Source organism: Pinus tabuliformis, chromosome Q (genome assembly GCF_031772625.1).
Source record: "Pinus tabuliformis cultivar Carrire ecotype Pingquan chromosome Q, CPIR1, whole genome shotgun sequence".
NCBI lineage: Eukaryota > Viridiplantae > Streptophyta > Pinopsida > Pinales > Pinaceae > Pinus > Pinus tabuliformis.
Window position 1 is genome coordinate 1,146,648,300 of NC_142296.1, and position 15,551 is coordinate 1,146,663,850.

At 37.1% G+C, this 15,551-nt stretch overlaps 1 long non-coding RNA gene across 1 annotated transcript; it reads right to left on the reverse strand.

The window, feature by feature from the left end:
* Positions 1-5,720: 5,720 nt before the first annotated feature.
* LOC149223641 (uncharacterized) lies at positions 5,721-6,553 on the reverse strand. Its single transcript, XR_016248986.1, has 3 exons — positions 6,234-6,553; positions 6,074-6,151; positions 5,721-5,975 (listed from the first exon to the last, which is right to left on the reverse strand). It is a non-coding gene; the product is annotated as an uncharacterized LOC149223641 (long non-coding RNA).
* Positions 6,554-15,551: the final 8,998 nt, after the last annotated feature.

Consider the following 15,551-nt stretch of genomic DNA (forward strand, 5'->3'; position numbering starts at 1 on the left):
TTCCACCACATCTGACAGGTTCTCCAAACACTACGGCAACTCAAGTTGTGTGCCAATTTGGAGAAATGCACTTTTGGCATGACCCAAGTTCAGTATTTGGGATACATTATTGATGAATGGAGAGTGCATGTGGATCCATCCAGGATCCAAGTCATTTGGGATTAGCCAGCCCCAACCACTCTGACAGAGCTCCAAAGCTTTCGTGGTCTTGCCAATTTCTACCATAGGTTCGTGTTGGGGTTCTCTCATATCACTTGGCCCTTAAGTCAAGTCACCAAGGGAGGAGTGAAAGAAAAATTCTTTTGGTCTGAATCTCAACAGAAGGCATTCACAAAGTTGAAACGTCACCTCTGCTCTGCACCAGTGCTCACATTACCAGACTTGCAACAGCCATTTGAGATCAAGACAGATGCCTCTGACTATGCTATGGAAGAATTCCTTACTCAACGGGGGCATCTTGTGGCATATCACAGTGAGACACTTTCAGACATAGTCCAGAAGCATCTCAATTATGACAAAGAGATGTATTCCATTGTGCAGAACTGTCGACAATGGAAGCATTACATTTTGGGGATGGAAACGGTCATCTACATAGACCACTAACCCCTGCAGTTCATACTGATGCAAGGGAAGTTGCAGAGTTATCATTCATCAGAAGTGGTTCACATACCTGTAACAGTTCCATTTGAATATCAAGTAAAAGAAGGGCAGCACCAAAAATGTTGCAACTGCCTCACCCAACTATCAATCATGGCGTTAGCCACCATGCTCAACTCTTGTGAGCACGAGACTTCAAATTGGCCACTTCTCTACAAAAGCAACCTAGAATTTGGCCACACATACCATACGCTCTTGGAGGGTCAGCAAGTTCCAAATTTTCACCTCCAAGATGCTCTATTATGCCACATGGGACACCTTTGTGTTCCTTCAAGCAAGCATGCCAAGAGGATTCAGGTAGCGCACTATAGTTAGGACGTTGGGCATTTCGGGGTCAAGAAAACGGTGGCAGTATTGGAGAAGTATTTCTATTGGCTGAATCTTCGACAGGATGACAGGAAGTACATCAAATACTGCACTGCCTGCGCCATTGCCAAACCGACCATCAAGAAGAAAGGCCTCTATACTCTGCTGCCTACCCCTTGTCGACCTTGGGAATCCATCTCCATGGATTGCATGTCAGGCCTTCCTTCTACTAAGCATGGCAATGACTGTTTTTTATGGTCGTCAACAGATTCTCGAAGATTGCCATTATGGTGGCCTACAAGAAGAGTATCACAGCAAAAGCCACTGCTAAACTCTTCTTTGAATGAGTGTCCATACACTTTGGGATCCCACGATCTATCATCTCAGATTAGGATAGAAGGTTCCTCAGTACATTTTGGTCTAGTCTCTAGTCGATGCTGGACACCAACCTCACTAAGTCCACAACTTTCCATCCCCAAATTGATGGCTAGGCAAAGGTCGTCAACAGGATGATTGTACACATTCTGCACATTTACAACTCAAAGAATCCATCACATGGGATGATAGCCTCCCCTATGTCTGGTACAACTACAATCGGGCTCTCCATTGCTCGACTAGCCACAATCCTTTCCAGGTGGGCTTGGAATTCCAGCCACTATGTCCCATTGATATGGCCATACCATTTGCAATGACTCAGGTAGATTCAGCTCATGTCCAGTCCGAAGCGGACAAGGAAAATAGCTTCATTTAGCACATTCAACACATCCACCAATAAGTCCATGACATATTGGACAAAGCCAATGCTAAGTACAAGCAGCGACATGATCAGCATCGGGTGCCACACAAGTTCTAGGTGGGCAACAAAGTTTGTCTACATTTGTAGAAGGAGCGCCTCGTTGGGCCCCACCGCAAGATTTGTGTGCTTCGATATGGGTCATACACCATCACCAAGGTTGTGGGAAATAATTCTTTTGAGTTCAACATTCCCCCATTCCTTGGCCTGCACCCAGTGTTCAATGTGGATCACCTTCGACCATACTTTCCACCATTACTGGACACATCCGACATTACAAAACATCTCACACCAATAGAGTTAAATCCAGACTGCATGGAACAAGTTGCAACTGATCAGATCATGGACACACATATCAAGAACACTCGCCAGTAGAAGATCCAACTGCATCGAGTTGTCAAAGCCAGCCAACTCCTGCACCAAGTAAAATGACTCACGAGGGACCAAGTTCAGCAGAAGTTTCCTCATCTCATGGAGGAACTCAATGCAATGGAGACCATTTCTTCCTAAGGGGGGAGGAATGATACAGGTGGATATTAGTGGCCACCCACCTATTCCACTTGGACCCTCACCACAGTTCTTTCAATGTTTTTTCAGTTTCCTTAATTATAGCACAGTTTACTATTTTTTGCAGTTTTGCGGGTCCTGAACTTCTGGAGCCATTTTGAGGCCCTAAATGACGTTTTTTTTGGAAAAATATGTCAAATGATTTATAAATAAATCATGTTTTTATTGTAGTCCTCGAAGAGATCTTTCCAACAAGGTATCATGCACGTCAAATGGAGATAATATGACCAAGTTGACTACCCAACGGGGCCCATAAATTCTTGGTATTACATCTCCTCGGGTTAGGGTTTCGGTTGTTTAGGGTTTTCTCTTATTGTTCAATAATAAAACGGCCCTTGAGCCTCATTGTAACTCAGTTGAGAGGCATGTAGCTGCCACATCTCTTCATAGAGATAAGCTACCATCACCCAAGCTAGTCTCATTTCCATTTTGTTTGTAAGCATATCTCATTATTTGATACTAATGAAAGGAAGTGTTATTTCTGATGCATCTTTGTATTTATGGTTATATATGTAATTTATTGCATTCCTATTTAAATTTGGATCAACGTTCATAATTCTTCTTTTGTAATTCATGTGGTTCATCTCACTGAAATTGGGACTCTACCTCCAGGAATTCAATTTTGCTTTTAACATTTTGCAAACATGTTTAGATGTCAAAGAGTGTGTCCTCGCTGACTTGGACATCATTATGGACAATAGAAAACATTATATTGCTTAACAACTATAGCAAATCATCAACCTTGGCCATTTTCCCAGGAATCAACTTGAAAAAGTGTTTCGGCTACCACCGAAAATGTACCCAATAAACTTACAATATAATATCAACAATGTTCTGATAAAAGTGAAACTATTAGAAAACTTATGTCCTCTTAACAACTTCCAAAATTGTCTCCAAATATTTGAACTTGTGACCTACAATATACCAAATAACTATATAAACTTTGCCAACCACAATGCCCTTTTCCTTTCTTCTATTTATATTCATAGGTTAACCAAATTAAACTTTAAAGCACAATCAAAAACTAATGTCAATTTCTTGTTGCTACCTTTGGATTGCGACAATAGTCAAATTGCAATATGACACTCCTGAAATCATTAATCCATGTTTAAAACATCCTTTGACTTGATTTCTTATCAAGTCTCATTTTTCTTCAAATACTTCAGTGCAATTATCCTTCCTCTTAATTTTCCTTCCTCTAATGTCTTCAAGAGCTCGGTAGCTTGTGGAAACCATCGAAAACACATCAATGATATAGGTGAAATATTTTGCCTAAGTTTGGCATGTATTTATTTAGAAAAAAATAAATCTATATAGACAGAATTTCGAGATAGTTGAGCTAGAACACAACCATGCTTGTGAGGATCTGGATCACTTGCAAAACCCCTGGACGCAAAGATAAAACCAGAGTTTGAAACTGTCACTTTGAAATTACCCCCTCATCTCTCCTTCTTTTTAGAGACTATAAAAAAAATTGAAAAATCTAAATCAACAGCAAATTTATGGCATCAACAGAAAATTTTGAGATGTTGATTTGTGGTAGAGGCAACTAAGCTAACGCTTTCATCGTACAGTTTCATTCTCAGCAGATTGCAAATATTGTTTCAATAGCAAATTATTTGGCGGTGCAGTCCCATCTCTCTGTTGAAGCCGATTCTAGGGAATATATATGGTCCCCATCTAATTCTAGGGAATATATATACAAAGTAAATTTAAAAAACAAACAATACCTCCGAAACTAAACATAGATTAAAAAATAAACAATGCTTGAATTTTTTAAAAAGTGGGATACATTTATATGTAATGGGATTAAATTTAAGTGATAAAGAAAAACATAAACATGGGCCACAAAACCATTTCTCAAATAAGTCCCACGTTTTTTTGAACTTATTTCTTCACCTAAAAGTTAATTAGGTAAAAGTGAATATGAAATTCAGTCTAAGACCAATAGCTATAATTCGGATTATATTAATTAAAATTTTATAAATAGAAATTTGTAAGAATTAATATTTTTTAATAGCGAGTAAATTTACATACTAATGTTTATAACATTATTTTGATGTTAGGATAATTTTCAAAATTACTTTATTTCACTTTATTTTATTTTACTTTATTTAAATTAGTATAAAAATTTGATTTAAATGGTGTATTGTAAATATGAAATGATATTATAAAGTTTTATGGAAAGAAAGCAGACACGAGTCATGGGATATAATGAAAATAAAAGATTTTATAGGTGGAAACATTAAAAAAAACAATTATGGATTGGTGGTTATCTGCCTATTTTTTCTTTCTCTGGAAAGAGAACTCTTGGAAAAAGAGGAAAGGAAAAACCAAAAAGGTAATCTAAACCCGAGGTGTGAGAGAGAGAAGAACTGTAAGAAAATCTAGACAAAATGCTGTCGAGATGTTGGTATTGCATCAAGCCCTAAGTCCTTGACCTGGTTGGCCAGTGGGACTTCTTGAAATACCTATGACTAAAGCTGGTTGGGACCAGGTGGTCTAGGGAATCAAAAGGAAAAACAAATATGTTTCCTAATATGAAATTGACCCGGGGGGAGTACCAATAGAGATTTTGGTTCTCATAGGATGGGAGGAACATTTGACTCCCTGTGATTCTATGGTTGATGACTCAGAAGAACACAGATAAGTATAATTTGTTGGCTATTATGCTAGTTAATGAGAAATTGAACGAAGTATGACTTAACCATGAATGATTGTCGAATGTATGTCAAAATATTGTTGATTATGAATTTGACAATAAACTATTTGTTTATAAGCAATAACTGTAAAAAAAAACACAGTATTGTGGAGATAAAAAGAAATAAATAAGGAAATCTTTTAGTTGACCTTACAAGTATGTTAAGAAAATGTTCTAAATATTTCAAGTTACAGGAGGTCAAATCATTTATTTTAACTGGGTTAGCTACGAGGGATCCCACTAGGGCCACCCGTAAGCAGTCTTGTTGTACAGAGAATAACCTTTACTACATTAGCACTATAAGAAAGTGAGAACCTCGAAGAACAGGGTTTTCTCTATGAATTATTTAAATAAAATACCGAGATAGCAAGAAAATTGAACAAAGTTTTCCCTTTGAATAAATTAAGTAAAATACCCAGATTACAAGAAAACTCGGTGGGCATCTTCTAAATTGTACAAGAATAAACACAACAAAGTCCACATCTGTATATTAAATAAATTATGGAAAAGAGTTCAAACAAGAAATAACCTCGAAGATTTTACAGAGTTCTGGGTACGAAAGGTAGACTCTGTCTTATACAGAAGTTGATTGTATCCAAAAATTAACAAAAGAACCCAAACCAAATACATTGCCATATAATGCCCCAAACCATGCTTATACCAAAACATACACTTAGTTTAATCCTGCTCGTGGAGTAGATATAATGTCCAACTATACAGTAAGGATTGAAAAGGGCAAATTAAACCTATATTTGAGCAAGGTAGCACTAGCATGTCGTTAGGAACCCATCAAATTACTGTCATGCAAACCCAAATGCCACTACCATCACGTATAATGGCACAATGCCAAACCCAGTACATCAAAATTAAGACGAGAACCACACTTGGAGGTCAAAGGCATGGCAGAGAAACCTGCAGCACGTCCAACCGTTCACAAAATTTCGTTGCATACTAAAACCCCAACACAAAGTGATAAATTAAGTTAGTTGGGTGCAAATGAACGAATTAACATGGGAACCCAAAGTTATAGCTGATTTCACAAAAATTACCTGAAGGGAGCGCTGGAGGTACAAACACCTATTGAGCAAACTTAATTTCTCTGCAGAAGGAAGAAACGAATCTACAGCCTGCACAGAAAATTTGGGGTAAGTTCTTTGTAGTTTTAAGTAAGAGGCATAACCTGTCAAGAGTGAAAAATCGGAAACAAACCCTTCATTCGAGTCGTTATCTTGGCGAATTTATTGGAGAGAAGTGCCTCTGTGTGTTTCCCTTTAGCTGAAAGTGACCAGGGAAGGGAGAGGGTTTCCATTAACCTTTGGTTCAGGAAGAAAACTTGAAACCTCGACTGAGTTGTAGAGGGAGGTAGAGCAACCAGAGAATGATCCGAATGAGGGTATGGGTAGCGCAGGAGGCGAAGGTAGTTACCCTCTACCCTCCAGCTATCCCTCTCAGCTGTCGATGAGCCTCCAAGCTTCTGCCCTCCGTTGATCAAGTGTTAATCCCAAGACAAGTTATCATCGTTGATCCGTTGCCAATCCATCAGTGGTGAGCGCTCTAGGTGGCAAGAAATTAAATGTGTCTAGAAGCCTTAGGAGGTTTGGGTTACATTAACCCTCAAGTCATTTAAATTGATCTCCAAAACTTTGCAAAGGTCGTATCCACATTATGTTTGAAAAGAATGAACCACAAAACGAACTAATGCTTCATAACCTCATCTGGATGACTATTAAACAAATATATATATAAATGTTTAGAAAAAATTTAGGGGAATATGAATGGCTAAAATAAATTTTTATGGGGAAAAGTTACATGTGGTATCAGATCTTAGGTTCTATACTGAGGACCTAATTGGATGCGAACAAAACTGTGTTGTGTGAGTACACAGAGAAAGAGATAAAGAGAAAGAGAGATAAATATGAGGAGAAGAGGTGGACCCGCTTTCACACCATCAGCAAGACACAGCTAAGCCTGAATCAATACTGATAGAAGGGACTAATCTTGAGCTATGGATTCAATTGGAGAATTAATCTCATAACATAATTGCCGCAATGATGGAAACAATCCAGCAACTCCAGTTAGACATGGAAACCCTTCGGACTGAAAATGAACGTTTTATACGTGAACAAGAACACATTATGAAGAGCTTGAAAGATAGATAGAACCATCGGAATTCTAAACCAAGCTCTAACAATGGTAATCAAGTAGAATCTTACAGAAGGAGAGAGGACACCATACCAGAAGAAAGTAAAACACCGGAATCAAAGGGGAATCGGAAAATGCAAGAAAAATAGTTTGGAGACATATCAGATAGTAACAAATGCAAAAAGGAAAAGAAACAAAAAGTTGAATTACAAGGTGAATTCAAGAATATTAAGCCTCTAAGTTATGATGGCGAAGCTGAGGAATCAGTGGAGTCTTGGTTAATCAATATAGCCAAGTACTTTCAAATCTATGATTATGATGAAAATTTAAAAGCTCAGCTAGCCATTTACCAGTTATAAGGAAAGGCTACCATGTGGTGGGAAGAAATAAATGTGATGCATATTTTTTATGAGTAATCGATTACTTGGGAAGCATTCTAGAAATATTTCAGGAATAAATATCTAACAAAATGGTTTTATGATGATAAGGCTAAGGAATTCCATGAGTTAATGTTGGGGCAGTTGACTATGGATGAATATGTGCACAAGTTTACCTCCTTACTACAATATGCACCGTACATACGAGAGGAGAAAGAAAATGTGCAAAGGTTTATTTGCAGTTTTCCAATGCATATGAAGGAACAACTTGAGTTTGATTATCCCAAAACTATGGATGACGTTGTAAGGAAAGCGTGAATCTACTATCAGCAGATGCAGAAAAATGATAATGGTAAAAGTTGGGCTAGCAAGAAGATACAAAATATTGCACAAAATAGTAAAAATAATAGAATAGTCAATTCTAGGAATACTTTTAAGGGTAACCTAGTAGATAATGCTGCCAAACTAGGGCAGACAATATTTAGCAAACCGATCATCGGATTTATTTCACCAAAAAATGCAGCCTTCAGAGGAGAGTCAGTTACACCTACAACGTATTTCTAAGAGAGAGTCTGATGGTCAACGCTGGTCAAACTTATGATTTGCAGTTGCAGCCCTAAATTCTGCATCTTCCTTCCACACGTGTGAGAGAAGAGTCTCTTTCTGCGCAGTAGGAGAAGAGCCTCTTTTCTGCACAAGAGAGAGAGAGAGATGTGATGAGATGAGTGAGTGCAAATGAGGAAAATTCCTCTTGTATTTATACACAACCATTGATGTTTGAATACATGTGACTGTTGGGCTTTTGAGCCTACATGAGTTTTAGGTCGGCTTGATAATTATTCCATAATCAAAATAAATTCATAACTCCATAAATACTTATCGGAATCGGATGATCTTTAGATCAATCCTACACCTCTCGACGAGAAGAATCTAATAAAAATATTATCAGCCATGAATAAGATGACCCACATGGAGTTTGGCCCTAGTTGCCAATTTTAACAATCCCCATGGGGAGGTCTGGTGTTGCTTGTTAAAAATAAGGATGGCACCCTAAGACTATGCATTGATTATTGACAGCTAAACAAATTGACTGCCAAAAATAAATATCCACTCCCCAGAATTGACAATCTATTTAATCAAATCAAGGGTGCCAAGGTATTCTCAAAAATTAATTTACGATCAGGGTACCATCAGATTAGAATAAAATGGAAATATATATGTAATACTGCATTCAACACTTGCTATGGGCATTATGAGTTTGTAGTCATGCCCTTCGGACTAACTAATGCCCCAGCTACGTTCATGAGTCTTATGAACGAGATCTTTAACTCGTATCTTGACAAATTTGTATTTTTTTTTATCGATGACATTTTGATTTATTCTAAAATTCTATAGGAGCATCAAAAGCACTTACAAATTGTGTTGCAAACCTTAAGGTAACACCAACAATATGAAAAATAAAGCAAGTGTGAATTCTACAAGGAACAAATTACAGTATATGGGGCATATTATCACACAAGAGGGTGTAGCATAGATCCAGATAAAATTAAATTGATCATGGATTGGCCTATCCCTAAGAACATGGCAGATATGTGTTCTTTCCTGGGGTTGGTCGGGTACTATCGTTGTTTTATTGAAGGATTCTATAAAGTGGCTCATCCCTTGACATCTTTGCAAAAAAAAGAAAAGGTATTCAAGTGGTCTATGGAATGTCAGCAAAGCTTTGATTAGTTGAGGCATTTGCTACTTATCACACCCATTCTAAGGATAGTATATCTGAATAAAGAATTCCTAGTTTGTACATATGCATGCCAAACTGGGATTGGGGGTGTATTGATGCAAGAGGATCGAGTGGCAGCATATGAATCACGGAAAATAAAGGAGCATGAATGACACTACTCAGCCTATGATTTAGAGCTTGCATCAATAATTCATGCTTTAAAAATTTGGCGGCATTATCTACCAGGAAAGAAATTCATCCTTATGACAGACCACAATAGCATAATCAATTGTTTTCATCAACTGTATTTGAATGCCTATCATGCACGATGGACTGCGTTTTTAGGTGAATTTAATTTTGACATTAAACACGTGAAGAGCAAGGAGAATTGAGTAGTTGATGCCTTAGGCCGAAAATTGAATTGTATTTATGAGATTTCTGTGAGTAAAATAAAATTAAGGAAGTTGCTCAAAAAGATCGAGAATATCACTTCTTATGACAACAAGCAAAGCAAGAGGAAAACTCTGAAAGGAAATTGGGCTATGATGTTAATAAATAGGGTTGGTATATAGGAATCACATATATGTACCAAACTAACAAGTTGTTAAAATAATTATTTTGGATGAGTACCATAGAAACCTGTATACTACGCACCTAGGATACCAAAAACTTAATTATAGAATTAAGGAGAGACTATTTTTGGCCCGGCATGAAGTCAGAGACAACCGAGTACTTAGCACGGTGTTTAGAGTGCCATCAAGTGAAGACAGAGCATCAGCACCCCGCAAACTTGCTTCACCCTCTGCCTATTCCAGAGTGGAAGTGGGAGGTTGTAACATTAGATTGTATCATTGGTTGCCAAGTTTAAAAAGATAGAATGACTCCATAATGGTAGTAATAGATAAATTGAGTAAGGTTTCTCATTTTATACTTGTACAATCAACCTATAAGGTTGTACAATTTTTTGAATCTTTATGAAAAGAAATAAGGTTACATGGGATACCTATGATGGTAATCTCAGATAGAGACGTAAAGGTTAATTTTGCCTTCTGGAAGGCCTTGTTTACTAGTTTGGTCACCCAAATACCATTTAGTATTGCCTATCACCCGCAAACAACTGGGAAAATTGAAAGAGTAAATTAGGTGTTAGAAGATATGATTAGCATATATGTGATGCAACAACCCACAAAATGGGAGGAATATTTACACTTGGTGGAATTTTCATATAACAATAGTTATCATGCATTGTTAAAAATGAGTCCATTCAAGGTATTATATGGAAGGAGATGTAGAATACCTGGCACTATGAATAGTCCAAAGGAGAAGTTGATGCTAGGACTTGAGATGCTTAAGGAGATGGAAGCTACAGTGAAAAAAGTTCGATACAACTTAAAGGCAGCCCAAGATCAACAAAAATACTATGTTGACTAGCGGAGAACCTACCGAGAATATCAAATCGGAGAACATGTATATGTGAGGGTAAAACCCAAGTGGAGTACTTTAAGATCGAGCAAGTGCTCTAAATTAGCCCCTGGGCTTTGTGGCCCATTCTAGATCATTGTTAGAATTTCTACGGTGGCTTATAAGCTAGCCCTATCCAGTCATATACGGGTAGACAATGTGTTTCACGTCTCTTTACCAAAAAATTACATACATGACCCTAGACACATTATTCATTGGCAAGATGTGCAGGTAGTGGAAATTAATTTCTGTTATAAAAAAACTTTATTTCAAGTACCTTGTTAAGAAATAACAATAATGATGTTTCCCTTGTGTATTCCCGACCGGAGAGAAATAGCATTGCAGAATCGAGTTATCCCCGAGGTTAAGGTGTAATGGCAGTACTTCAGTCTGAAGGAGGCTACCTAGGAGGATGACCAGTTTACGCGAGAAGCATACCCGAACCTATTCCAAAGGGAAGAAAACATCAAGGACAGTGTTTCCCTCAAGGGGGGAAATATGTAACACCCCTCTGGTGTTATGATATTTTTCTAGAATTAATTTACTTTACTTTATTTCACTTTACTGTAGCCAAACTAGTATGAAGATTTGATTTAAATGGTGCATTATCAATATGAAATTATATTATAGTTTTTTATGGAAAGAAAGCAGCCACAAGTCACGGGGATATAATGAAAAGAAAAGATTTCATATGTGGAAGCAATTAAAAAAAAACAGTTATTGGTTGGCGATTACCTACCCAATTTCTCTCTCTCTAGAAAGAGAACCCTTGGAAAAAGAGGAAAGGAAAAACAAAAAGAGTAATCTGAACCTGAGGTGTGAGAGAGAGAGAAGAACTGAAAGAAAATCTAGACAGAATGTTGCCAGGTTGTTGGTATTGCATCAAGCCCTGATTCCTTGATGTGGTTGGCCAATGGGACTTCTTGAAAGACCTATGATTGAAGCTGGTAGGGATGAGGTGGTCTAGGGAATCAGAAGGAGAAAAAAAACATGTTTCCTAGTATGAAATCGGCTCGGCAAGGGGGTTCCAGTAGAGATTCTAGTTCTCACAGGTTGGGAGGAAAATTCTACTCCCCATGATTTTGTGGTTGATGACTCAAAAGAACACAGATAAGTATAATTTGTTGGCTATTTTGCTAGTTAATAAAAAATTGAACGAAGTATGACTTAACCATGAACGATTGAAAAATGTATGTCAAAATATTGTTGTTTATGAAGTTGACAATAAACTATTTTTTTATAAGCAATAACTGTAAAAAAAAAAAACACAGTTCTGTGGAGATAAAAAGAAATAAATAAGGAAATATTTTAGCTGACCTTACAAATATGTTAAAAAGATGTTCTAAAAATTTCAAGTTATGAGAGGTCAAATCAATTATTTTAACTGGGTTAGCTATGAGGGAGCTGAGTACGCCCACCCGTGAGCAATCCCAATGTACAGAGAATAACCTTTGCTACATTAGCACTGTAAGAAAGGGAGAACCTCAGAGAACATAGTTTTCTCTTTAAATTAATTAAATAAAATACCGAGATAGCAAGAAAACTAAACAGTTGTTTCTCTTTGAATAAATTAAGTAAAATACCTAGATAGCAGGAAAACCCGGTGGGCGTCTTCTAAAATGTAAAAGAATAAACAAAACAAATTCCACAGCTGCATATTAAATACATTATGGAAAATAGTTCAAACAAGAAATAACCTCGAACAGTTTACAGAGTTCTGGGTATGAAAGGTAGACTTTGTCTTATAAAGAAGTTCATTGTATCGAAAAATTAACAAAAGAACTCAAACCAAATACATTGCCATATAATGTCGAAAACCATGCTTATACTGAAACATGCATTTAGTTTAATCCTACTCGTGGGGTAGATATAATGTCAAAATATACAGTAAGGATTGAAAAAGGAAAACTAAACCTATATTCGAGCAAGGTAGCACCAACATGTCGTTAGCAACCCATCAAATTACTACCATGCAAATCCAAATGGGACTACCATCTCGTATAATGGCACAATTCCAAACCAGTACATCAAAATTAAGACGATAACCACACATGGAGGTCGAAGGCATGGCAGAGAAACCCGTAGCAGGTCAAACCCCTCCCATAAATTTCGCTAAATACTGAAATCCCAACAAAGAGAAAGAAATTAAGTTAGTTTGGTGCAAATGATAAAATTAATGTGGGAACCCAATTTTACAATTGATTTCAAAAAAGTTACTTAAAGTGAGTGCTTGAGGTATGAACACTTCTTGAGAAACCTTAATTTTTCCGTAGAAGGAAGAAACGAATCTACACCCTGCACAGAAAATTTGGGGTAATTTTTTTGTAGTTTTAAGTAGCAGGCAGAACCTGTTAAGAGTGAAAAACCAAAAACAACCCCTTCATTCGAGTCATTACATTGGCAAATTTAATGGATAAAATTGCCTATGTGTGTTTCCATTTAGATGAAAGCAAATAGGGAAGGAGAGGGTTGCCATTAACCTGTGGTTCAGGAAAAAAAATTGAAATCCCAACTGAGTTACAGAGGTAGGAAGAACAACCCGAGAATGAGCCGAATGAGGGTATAGGTAATGAGGGAGGTGAAGGTATTTACCCTCTACCCTCCAGTTATCCCTCTAAGTTGTCAATGATCCTCCAACCCTCTGCCACCATTGATCGAGTGTTAATCCCAAGATAAGTTTTCGTTGTTGATCCGTTGCCAATCCATTAGTGGTGAGTGTTCCAAGTGGCAGGAAATTAAATGTGTCTAGAAGCCTCGAGCTATCTGGGTTACATTAACCCTCACATCATTTAAATTGATCTCCAAAACTTTGCAAAGGTCTTATCCTCTTTATGTTTTAAAACAATGAACTAACACTTCATAAACTCATGTGGATGACTATTGAACAATTATATATATAAATGTTTAGACATTTTTTAGGGGAATGTGAATGGTTAAAAGAAAACTTTATGGGTAAACATTACAGGTGGTATCAGATCTCAGGTTCTACACTGAGGACCTGGATGCAAACATAATTGTGTTATGTGTGTACATAGAGAGAGAGAAAGAGAAAGAGAGATCGCTATGAGGACAAGAGGTGGACCCGATTTCACACCATCAGCAAGACCCAACACGGAGCCTGAATCAATACTGGTAGAAGGGACTAATCCTGAGCTATGGATTCAATTGGAGAATGAATTTCGTAACAAGACTACCGCAATGATGGAAACAATCCATCAACTCCAGTAAGAAATGGCAACCCTTTGGACTAAAAATGAACATTTGATACATGAATAAGAAAGCATTATGAAGAGCTTGACAATTAGATAAAACCATTGGAATTGTAATCCAGGCTCTAACAATGTTAATCGAGCATAATCTCACAGAAGGAGAGAGGACACCATACCAGAAGAAAGCCAAACATAGGAATCAGAGGGGAATCGTAAAACACAAGAAAAAGAGTCTGGAGACACATCAAATAGTGACGGATGCACAAAGGCAAAGAAAACGAAAGTTGAATTTCAAGGTGAATTCAAGAAGATTAAGCCTCTAAGTTATGATGGTGAAGCTGAGGAATTAGAAGAGTATTGGTTAATAAATATAACCAATTACTTTCAAATCTATGATTATGATGAAAATTTAAAAGCTTGGCTAACCATTTACCAGTTACGAGGAAAGGCTACCTTGTGGTGGGAAGAAATAAAAGTGGTGCATGTTGTTGATGAGCAATCTATTAATTGGGAAGCATTCTAGAAATATTTCAGGAATAAATATCTATCATATTGGTTTTATGATGATAAGGCTAAATAATTTCATGAGTTAAGGTTGGAGCAGCTGACTATGGATGAATATGTGGCCAAGTTTACCTCCTTACTACGATATGTATCGTACTAACGAGAGGAGAAAACTAAAGTGAAAAGGTTTGTTTGCAGTTTACCAATGCATATGAAGGAATGACTTGAGTTTGATTATCCCAAAACTATGGATGATGATATAAGGAAAGCATGAATCTGCTATCAGCAAATGTAGAAAAAGGATCAGCAAGACGAGATAAAAGAATTCACAAAATAGTAGAAATAATAGAACGTTCAATTCTATGAATACTTTTAAGGGGCAGAAAGCAGAAATATGGAGAAAATCAACAGAAACTTTGACCTCATAATGAGACCAAACCAGTGGAAACATATACCAAGTCTTAGGGTAATCAAGGACAAAAATTTCCCCTACAATGATGACGTTGTGGAGAGTCGCATTACATTAATAATTGCCCTCACCGTGGGAGATTGGAACCAATAAATAATATACCAAAGCAGCAAGAAGCATACTAAAAATTAATGCAGCCTTTGAAGATTGTCGGGCAAACTATCATCCCAGCATGATCGAAATAGAAGGTAAAATTTTTAAGCATATTGTTTCAATTTTGATATATCCTTACACTAGTTTAAATGACATAATTCCTAGAATAGTAGAACTTTGTTAGTTACAAACCCATAAATTTAAAAACCCTTGGCTAGTTTAACTAGCCACAGGAGCTATGAGGTGAGTAGGATCTAAATTAGAAGACTTCTCTATCGAATTAGCATACCAAACCATTAAAGTGAGCGATGTCTTTCCTTTGGGATCTTGTGACATTTTAATAGGAATGGATTGGTTGGAGGCTCACTCGTATTTGGTGAATTGTAAAGATAAAACTGTGAGCTTTTTGAATGAGGCAGGTGTTAGGTGTGAAGCGCAAGGGATTAAGAGACTTGTAATATTGAGGCCAATTATTGCCTCTCAACTAGGTAAATGTTTGCGGAAGGGTTTTCATATCTATGCAGTGCAAGTTGGTTATGCTAGAACTTATGC